Source organism: Rhinoraja longicauda, unplaced genomic scaffold (assembly GCF_053455715.1).
Source record: "Rhinoraja longicauda isolate Sanriku21f unplaced genomic scaffold, sRhiLon1.1 Scf000056, whole genome shotgun sequence".
Taxonomy (NCBI): domain Eukaryota; kingdom Metazoa; phylum Chordata; class Chondrichthyes; order Rajiformes; family Arhynchobatidae; genus Rhinoraja; species Rhinoraja longicauda.
In genome coordinates, this window is record NW_027601274.1 from 421,954 (window position 1) to 432,610 (window position 10,657).

The window sequence follows — 10,657 nt, forward strand, 5'->3', positions numbered from 1 at the left end:
CATTCTGGTCAATATCTTCTTCGACCTCTCCAAAGCTTCCACATTTTTCACATAATGGGGCGCCAGAATCCTCGAAATGCGGAGTCGTCAAAGCTGTAACATTACTTGTTGACTTAATGGACAATAGATAATAGACAATAGGTGCAGGAGTAGGCCATTCGGCCCTTCAAGCCACCACCACCATTCAATTTGATCATGGCTGATCCTTTTCAATCAGTACCCCGTTCCTGCGTTCTCCCCATAGCCCCTGACTGCGCTACCCTAGCTCTCTCTTGACTTGACTAGCTCCCTCTTGAATGCATTCAGAGCATTGGCCTCCACTGCCTTCTGAGGCAGAGAATTCCACAGATTTACAACTCTCTGACTGAAAATGTTTTTCCTCATCTGAGTTCTAAATGGCCTACCCCTTATTCTTAAACTGTGGCCCCTTGTTCTGGACTCCCCCAACATTGGGAACATGTTTCCTGCCCCTAACGTGTCCAACCCCTTAATAATCTTATACGTTTCGATAAGACCCCCTCTCAATGGTGTTGAATGCAGAGCTAAATCCACAAACCAAATCTTGCTTAAGTCCCCTCGCGGTACAGGTGCTGGAGGATGAACTGCAGGCCTAGGTTGACTGAATATCCTTCCTTTCCCCGAATATCCATGCATATTGCTATGCAAAAACACTGCAATAGCTGGGCGGACCACCTACTGCTATTAGTGCAGAAACGTTGCGCACAACGGGCTTATGACTGGCTCACGGGAGGGGGTATGGCACGGTCTGAATGGACGAGAAACGCCATAAATGACCGTGTCAGGCGCCCTTCCAGGAAAAGAGAACCCCGGTTTCGAACGGTGCCAGGTGAACAACAGGATACGATCCGGCCGCGTGCTCTGCTGTGTACACGGGGTTTGAGAGTGCATTCGATGATACGCGAGTCTATGTGATGGCTCTGGTGGCTCGTGTCAAATGGCCGAGCTTGTGGCGGCCACCCTTCCCTTATCCAACGACAATACCAGTCCGACTGCACACCGACTCCTGGGCGATAGCCAACGGTCCGGCCGAGTGGCACATCTCCAGTGGTACATTTCTTCAGTGTCACATCTCTTCAGTGTCAGTACACTCAATGCAGCCCAGCTTCCATAGCAGAGCAATCACATCAATGCTGCTCAGCCACTGTCCGCTAACATAATGTCAGCATTCCAATCCAGCGAGGTTGCAGGAAGTTCAATCGTGCTGTCTCAATGTCTTTAGTGCGGAAAGCCCACACCAATGCAGCTCGCTGCTCAGTGCCACCTTGGTCATGATGATGCAGCACCAGTGTAATTGATCCACTTCAATGCAGGGCATTTATTTCCCAAAGCAGCCCACTTATGTTGATGCAATTTGCCACATCGCAAAGCACGACCGCCTCTCCCACTGTCATCTGGTTGAGCCAACACAATGCAACTGCCCTGGGGTGGGGGGTCCTGCCAGCAAGGCCACTCTTTCCCCTCCCCTCTTCTCATCTACCTACATCCCTACCTCTATCCATATTTCGCTCGTCCGGTTCTTTCCTTATGCAAATCGTCTTTGCCCCGTTTACATCAATTGCTTTTGTAACTTATTCTACCTTTCTACAAATCACTCATCCCCATCTTTATTCACTGATGACCCGCCAAGTTTTTCTCTACCCAATCTCTCTTTCAGCTTCCAAGACCCGACCCCAGTCAGTCAGCATCGGGGTCCCGACCTGAGGTTAGTCTCAGTTCTCTCTTCGCAGATGCCGCTTGCTAACCACAGTTCCTCCAGCATTTTATTTACCACAGGCGGGTGGCTTGCTTTCATCGGTCGGTGTAATGAGCACGAGTCGGCAAGTAATGTACAGCTTTGATGACTCCGCATTTCGAGGATTCTGTCGCCCCATTATGGGAATAATGTGGAAGCTTTGGAGAGGTCGAAGTAGATATTTACCAGAATGTTGCCTGGCTTAGCGATTATTGGCTGTCGAGGGAAATTGAACGAAGTTGCATTAGTTTCTCTGGAACGTAGGTTGGCGGGCAGATCAGGTAGAAGTACTTTGAATTATGAGAAATAGATCAGACAATCAGAGCCATCTTCCTCTTCATATCCATATTCATATTTCCTCCCTGGGAAGTGGCCTCTATCTTTCTTACATATCCATATTTCTCATAATTTTATATTTATACCAGAGCATAGCTGGAGAGCATAGATTTAATGGGAGATGGACAATGTTCCAAGGAATGTGTGCGGGGCAGGTACTTTTTACACAGAGGGACGTTTGCCTGTGGAACACGCTGCCAGTGCTGGCAGTGGAACCAGTTACTACACTGGCATGTAAAAGGCTTTTAGATGACTATATGTATCGCTCTATGTTTTATATATTCAATGTATTATAGTCTTCTAAACTGCCACAATGAGTGTTTTGCTCTCACCCAGCCGGCGACGTTCCTATTGTACGGCCCATTTGTCTCCACCTCTCTGCTGCTGAAGTCTGTTTCCATGTCTTCTTTCCTCGTTCTATGAAGGGTCACTGAACTGAGTCTGCAATAGTTTCTCGTTCGTCCACGGATTATTTGTCCTGCTGGGTGATTCCAGCTTGGTCTGTGTCTCTGTTAAGTTCCTTAGCTTTACAGTATTTAAAATGTTCAAGCTGAAGAATCCTACTGATGGGATTGTTCTGACAGCGGGAATCAAATCGAGGTGCGACCGTCCACTTCCTTCCCAAAGGAAATGTTAAATTAATTTAGCGTGTATTTAATTCAAACAAACATATATGTTTAACGTCACCATTTTATCCATTGGAACGCTTAGTCATACACGTTGGCACTGAGCTTATTTCAAGTTTTGCACACGGATTTCTCGGATCAAGCCTTGGTCGGTAGCAATAACTCTCTGCACAATATCCCCAAGTGAATCAAAACGCCAGGTTCGCTCATCGTTAAACAGTGGCCTTGTAATTCATTTTGAATAGTATTTTGTGAATCAAAGGCATAGCAATTGCTCCAATGCCCCGCCCGTCATCCATAACAATTGACTTGGAAGAGACATGGCGCGTTGAGCGCTCGGTGTAACAACGAGCCCGTTATCTGCAGAACCTTCTCTGGATCCGCAGATCAGGCTTTCTGTCTCATTAACAGGAGGCCCACAAACGAGGATGAAACCCCTCCTTGCTTCAGGTGTCACGTTTTTGGAGGCCTTGTTGGGCATTAATGATGGAAAATTAGGATCCTCACAACTGTGTATGAAGTGTACACCACATTTGCAAGGAAACAGAATGGCAGCAACGTAGTTTGATAAGGAGACTCATAAAAGCATGGAGGGTATTAAACTGCACATAGAATATAAGATCAGGAAGCCATAAATTCAAGTACATATACAAATCTGCAGGCCATCTTGTCGGCGCCGGCTGTTTAAACGTATCTCATACGTATTACATCCCGCTAAAAATGTTGAGCCTGTTGTGCTCTTCACGATTTACAGTGGCCAATTCCATTCCATCCTCCGCATATCTGGGACAGGGAAACAAAGCCGAAGCAGCCAGCGAAACAAAATTAAAGGCTGGACAAACCCGCGGCTTAGACTCCACCTCTGGAGGGGACGGACAGACGACACCGTGTCGGGACACTTCTTCATACTGAGGGTGTAGGGAAACCTGGAACAGAGAACAGCAGGTGGGCCAATGCCCGGCAACGATAGGCGGATGTATATGTGGGACCGATGAGTAGAGACGCGGACAAGGGTGAGAGATGAAAAGAAAACAAAGGCAGTCAAATAAGGAGAAATGTTGGGGACTGGAATGTAAACCGCAGCGGGGAATATGGTGGAAGTGGACGTTAGGGGCGGGAGTAGTGGCGATATGAAAGGGCAGTGAGGAACTCGGGGAAGGTATATATGCGTACGAGGAGGAGGAAGTAGCAGGGTGACAAGGCAAGGGAGAAATATTTGTGCACCTGTGTGGGTGAGGGGTAAGATCGGGTGTCGGGGATATAACTTGAACGGACATCTGGTATTCCTTGGCGCACAGAGGGCACGTTCTTAGCGAAATGGTGAAAGCGATGACCCTACGTTTGAAAAGTGGACTCGCATGGAGGGATTCCATGGTCTGGGTTAAGCAGAGCGGGGAGATGAATCTCCGTGAGCCAGGCCGCACAGCAGGATGTCACGTTACAACTTTGTAAATCAAAGTCATATTTGAAATATTGGGTGGAATCGTGGACTGTGCAAACGACAGAGGTTGCAGGTGAACTAGGATGTTACCTGAAGTGGTGGCTGCTGTCTCCGAGTACAGGCGGGACATGTGCGTTTAGAACCAGAGATGAACCAGGAGCGGGGTTCTGTTTGAAGTTCACAAAGCGATGAGGGCCGGAGCGGGTCGAGAGACGTGAGAAACGTATCGGCTTCGCATAGGTTCCCGTAATCGGAGCGCAGGCTGTTTAAATGACGGGGTAAGAGGGTGTATGAGCAAGGGTTATGCCACTTAGTATTAGCTTCAAGAACGCATTGCTTGAGTTCGTGATGGATGCAGCCATTGTCAGCGTTTGAAAAAAACCCCCATTAAGATGAACCTTTGAAATGTAATGACAAGAACGGCTACCATCCGAGTGATGGGACAACTGAGGAATGCCGATAGGTACATAATGAATGGCGAAGACACCGTGGGCAGAATGTTCTTCCCCCTGTAGTGCGTGTCTCTGTGGTCCTGAATCAAACTCGTTCAGGAGAATATCTGGACAAGAACGTCAACCTACAATGTTTGTTGATCAGAGACATTAATCACGACAGCTCTGTGGCGTTTAGAATTGTTGGCTCTATGGCTTTCAGGTTATGCAACAAAATCGGAGTGAGGTGCAGATATTAACAGCGCGGAAGTGGCGAGAGGCGGTGTTCCGGCTGTTGCTTGCTGGGAAAGATTTGCAAAAAAAATAACAACAGTGGAACTGAAACCAGCGGAGACGTTTCATCCGGTTTGGCGCGTTCCAATCATGTTCAGCTATATGCTGTGAAACGTGCGAATGAAATCCCCATTAATCATTCATCAGCCCACCTGCCCAACATGTCAAGATCCTGTTGCAATTTTGACAACCATCTTCGCCATTTATAATACCACCCACTTTAGTGTCATCTGCAAACTTATTAATTATGCCTTGCTGTTCGCATCCAAATCATTGATATAGATAACAAACAGCAATGATCATACCGATCTAGCTTCAGAATTGAGGGACAAAGGTTTAGGGGTAACATGAGGGGGAACTTCTTTACTCAGAGGGTTGTGGCTGTATGGAATGGGCTTCCGGTGGAAGTGGTGGAGGCTGGCTCGATTTTATTATTTAAGAGTAAATTGGACAAGTATATGGATAGGAGGGGATTGGAGGGTTATGGTCTGAGTGCAGGTAGATGAGACTAGGTCAGGGAGAATGGTCGGCGTGGACTGGTAGGGCCGGACAGGCCTGTTTCCATGCTGTAGTTGTTATATTGTTATATGTTATATGATATCTACATGGCCCACCGTCCAAATTCCAAATTCAAGATCGTCTCCGACCATAATATGTCCATTTTCTAAAGATTCTAAATTATTATCCGCTATTCGTTGTACTCTGGGTCTCTCGGGTGTCCATTTCATGGCAGCGAGTTTCCGATCTGCAGCTTACATTTGAACTTCGAGTGCCCTGCCGTTACATCATATTATTTGATGTCACCTTCGTGTTATTCATTAGCTGTCGTTTTGTACATATGTTGTATATGTATACTTGTGTGTGTGTGTGTGTGCGTGTGCGTGCGTGTGCGTGCGTGTGCGTGTGCGTGTGCGTGCGCGTGCGTGTGCGTGTGTGTGTGTTGCCGCATGTTGCCGCATCTCCACACAGAGCCCTAACCCTCTACTGCTCTCGCCCAATAAAGTCAGCATTATTTCCTTTCCCTCCAATTTGTTATCTTATAGTACCACAATTTACAATCGCACGACAACAATGTGGGGCCCAATAGAACAAATGTAGGTAGCAAAACTAAACATCCCGGGTTTGCAGCCATGTGGTTCTATGTAGCCCCCTGCTCGCTGTGTCGTGTGTTGGAGGGAATTGTGTGCCTGACCAGTACCCTGAATCTGGCTTCACACGAGGACCAGTCGCACTCAGAATTATGGCCCAAATCAGGGGAAGACAGTAAGAAATCTCATAGAGATGCGGTGGTTTTCTCAAACATTTACAGAACTTCATAGAGCTTCACAGCGTATACTGGAAAACATTCTGAGAGGACCCACATTTTTCACGCATTCACAGCAGTTACAGTTTCTATAGCTCGCGTCACAATGGTTCCATGCGCATTTTACATTTTTGAAATGATACACATGACAATTAAACACGTTTGCTTTTACTCTCTTAATATGTAAGATTTTGGGTTAAATATATGACAAACTTGCCAAATTTCTAATGACTTCCATAATTTGCGACGTCACCTTTACACACAAGATCTCCCGCTTCCAGGAGTGAAATCTCTGCTGCGGGTATTTGATGGGACACTTCCCTGAAATGACCAAGGACGTGGTTTTAATCACGGTTCACTGATGGACCATTGAGTACGGGTTATCTCCCAACTATCTTGTCTGTCCCTATCAGAAACCCAGTGTTGGAACTCGTCCGTCCATCACCTTCCCAGAGGATTGTCTTTAGATTATTGATTCGCTGTGGATTATGCAAACTCCGTGATGTATGCCATCCCTTATTTGGGCATCTTCGTTTTTTTAATGGAAACCACGATCACTGACTAAATCTTTGGCGGAAATGAGTCGGGGAGCCAAGCGGATATTTTGTAAACGTGTAGTTTGGATGCTCTGTCAATATGCTGGTTCGCCAGCCTTGGTGTTCCTCTGATCGCTCACAGTGAGAAATTATATTTATTGCGAAATTAACCTTGGAGTTCAAGGAAAGAAGTGTGTTGACGGCACAAGAACTGACTGAGTCGGGGTACCCACCGAACAGTGTTAGAACTGTTTAATCTACTTGGGGATATACACTAATTTGGACAACGCTAGACACAACTAGAGGTCAAAAATGGGATGAGCACTATCCAACTAAATTCCCCGTATTTGCAACGAAGCTGCGGGAACAGCGGAAAATAGTCTCGCAGCTATGAGAGCGTCTGCCTCATGACGCTACAGACCCGGGTTCAGTCCTAACCTCGCATGCTGGCTTGTGGACTTTGCGCTTTCTCTCTGTGACCACATAGGTTTAGCCTGAAAATATATGTTACCTCCCACCTTCCAATGACAAGCAATGTGGACGTTGTGCGTCCTCTGCGAATTCCTCCGATAATGCCCCTTAATTCCGAATTGGGTAGAAGGGCTCTGGGATTAATCCAATGTATGGAGAATAGAATCAATGTCAGATTAGTGTAAGTGGATGGTTAATGCCGAGCGCGGTCACAATGGGTGCCGAGTCTGTTTGCGTAAAGCATTTCAACAGTTCTGGTTCTAATATTTGATTATGATGCTTTAGATGCTCCAGTTTTCATTATTTTTCAGTGCTTAATTAATCTTATCAGTCGAGGAAGGGGATATGTTAACACAGTCAACAATTGCATTCTAAACATCTTCTGTGTCACCGCATATATGCACGTGTTTGTGCAACTGCTAAGTAATTGAAGCATGAATCCTATTTCCGATACAAAGGTAGGGAGGGAAAAAAAACATTCTTCGAAATAACACACACGTCTACTTATTATATAAAATGTAAATGTTGCCCATAACAGAACGAAATTTCCGGAGATAAATAACAACAATATCACGGATTTCCTTCGATTCACCATTTCGGGATCACTGGGGCTCTTCGCACTTTTCTGGTCCCGGAGTCTCCTGCGGGCTCTGCTGACCACCAAAATATGTCTCACCGTTAAAGCATTGAGCAGCAGAATCAACACAAACGGGACACAGGGGGTGAGAATATAATGAAGAGACTCAATCGTTGACCAGGTAATTGAAGTCATAACACGGACATCCATGTAACAAAACCAGGGGGTATTCGCCAATCTGTACCAAGGTGTATACATGAAATACCAGTAAACATTCTTGGCGCTGCTCAGTACACTCACTGTGCTCAGAACCACAGCCGCTGTTTTCTCGGTGCAATATCTATGCTTCAATTTTTGGCAACAGATGGCAACAAATCGGTCAAAGGTGAAGGAGACGGTGAACCACACAGAACAGTCGGTCACTGTGTAAAGCAAGACGGCGTGGATATTACACAGGGGGATGAGCTTCACAAAATATAGGCGATGAGCAATCGGAATCTGTCTCAATATCAGGTCAAAGATAATGACCAGTAGATCTGCCGCTGCCATGGCCACCAGGTAGCGGGTCACACATCTGGAGAGGCCACACTTTCCTCGAGACAGGACCACAATTGTCACCAGATTCACTGTGATGCAAAAAGAATGATCATATTTTTAGTGCAAGATGATTGCAACCTCCGCATTATGTGCTTTGCATGAGTTAAACACCGTGAACAAACACACTTTACTTTTATGAAGTTCATCAGCAATTTCACCATAGCATCTGTGTGATTCCGAAAGCAAAGAGCAATGTTGTGGGTTAAGGGTTAATAATACGATGCGGGTAATGCACTGCGCAATATAAATATCCGTAGCAACAAAGCGGTCCGTTTATGTTGTGTGAATGCGTGTAGATCACCCCTGACATGTGGTTCAGTATTAGACAGGGACCCAAAATTACATTAGCGTGACTCAGATTGGCGTTTACCATGCAGTTGGTAAATATAGATTAACTTCCATTTTGCAATTCACCCAGATGATGCTTATCTTTGACTTGGTTACTGATGGGAATGTGTGATTTCTGGTATATTTGTGATTGGAGTAATTGCAATTGCAATTGAGGAATGAGTGTGATATCGAATGATCGCACACTTGCTAAGTTACACAGTTACCATAGAGAGAGGGAACAAAGCCCGTTCTCCTAGCACTGTGAAGTGCATCACACAACATCTCGATGACGTGCAACTTTCTCTTCAAAGGAAGTTTTGGAAATCAATCAATCGAACTAAACGGCAAACATGAAACGCAGATTTTAATCGCAAAGAGAAGATCAGTTGATGCAAAGAGGAGACTGGGATGATTTCGACAGAAACATGATTAGGTTCGAAATGGTTAATAATTCACATTGAGTCTGCAGTTCTAAACCCGCTCCGCAATTCACCCGGTCCTGCTGTGGTAATGTAAGCCACGAAATCCCCCATTGGAAGGGCACTGAATTGAAACATTGACCGGCACAGCTGCTGCCCCACTTACTAATGGGGTTCCTTTAACATTTAGCATTTCCACCATCCACTGTGACTTTGTGTGTTCCATCAATTCAGCTGGAACTGGTCAATGGGCATAATGGATTCAATACAACGTGACTGTGCTCGATGTTAACCAGTGCAAACACCGGGAAGTTGCAGATCACTCTGCGTTTAATCCTGCAAAATACGATGTTCAAAGTGACAGTCACAGCAAGAATGGTTCGCGCATTAATAATCCCTCGGCAGTGCGATCACTGAATTTGAAATTAAAAGAGGCAGTTTCGAGAGACATACAGCCAGATTCTCAAATATGCACAGCGTAAACGACAGCTCTCCTCACTTACCCGGAACACCGACAATAGCCAGGATCGGGTAGTATATCTTTTGGATCTCGTATATGACTCTAACAATCTGTAGTTCGCCCATCTCCTTGTCACCTCTTATCCTATTTGATTGTGGAATATCTCATTGAAAAGGTTCCCTTATTTGAAGGAAAGGGATTATCCCTGCGGGACCGTTGGGTGTCATCGTTTCATGTTGATCACAGTCCCTGAGCAAACCTATTGTTCACAGAGTGTTGCATAATATTGTGAAGTCTTCGACAAGGTTCCACATAGGGGATTAGTGGGCAAAATTAGAGCACATGGTATTGGAGGTAGGGTACTGACATGGATAGAAAATTGGTTGACAGACAGAAAGCAAAGAGTGGGGATAAATTGGTCCCTTTCAGAATGGCAGGCAGTAACTAGTGGGGTGCTGGGACCGCAGCTATTTACAATATACATTAATGACTTTGATTAAGGGATTAAAAGTACCATTAGCAAATTTGCAGACGATCCAAAGCTGGGTAGTAGTGTGAACTGTGAGGGAGATGTTATGAGGTTGCAGTGTGACTTGGACAGGTTGTGTGAGTGGGCAGATGCATGGCAGATGCAGTTTAATACAATACAATACAATACAATATATCTTTATTGTCATTGTACCCAGGGGTACAACGAGATTGGGAATGCGCCTCCCATACGATGCAATAATTTAAGTAATTTAGACAACAGCAACCCAACGAAACGAAACAATTGTAACAGTTTTAGACAGGGTAAAGTGCAAGTTGATCTATGCGTTGTGGCCATCCGGCTCAGCAGGACCGGTTCATAGCAGCTATGGCCCTGGGGATGAAGCTGTTCCTGAGTCTGGAGGTGCGGGCGTAGAAGGCCTTGTATCGTCTGCCCGATGGAAGGAGTTCGAACAGACTGTTGCAGGGGTGTGAAGAGTCTTTGTGGATGCTGGTGGCTTTTCTGAGGCATCGTGTGTTGTAGATGCCCTCCAAGTCTGGTAGCTGTGTTCCGATGGCCCTCTGAGCTCTGTGGACTACCCGCTGTAGAGCTTT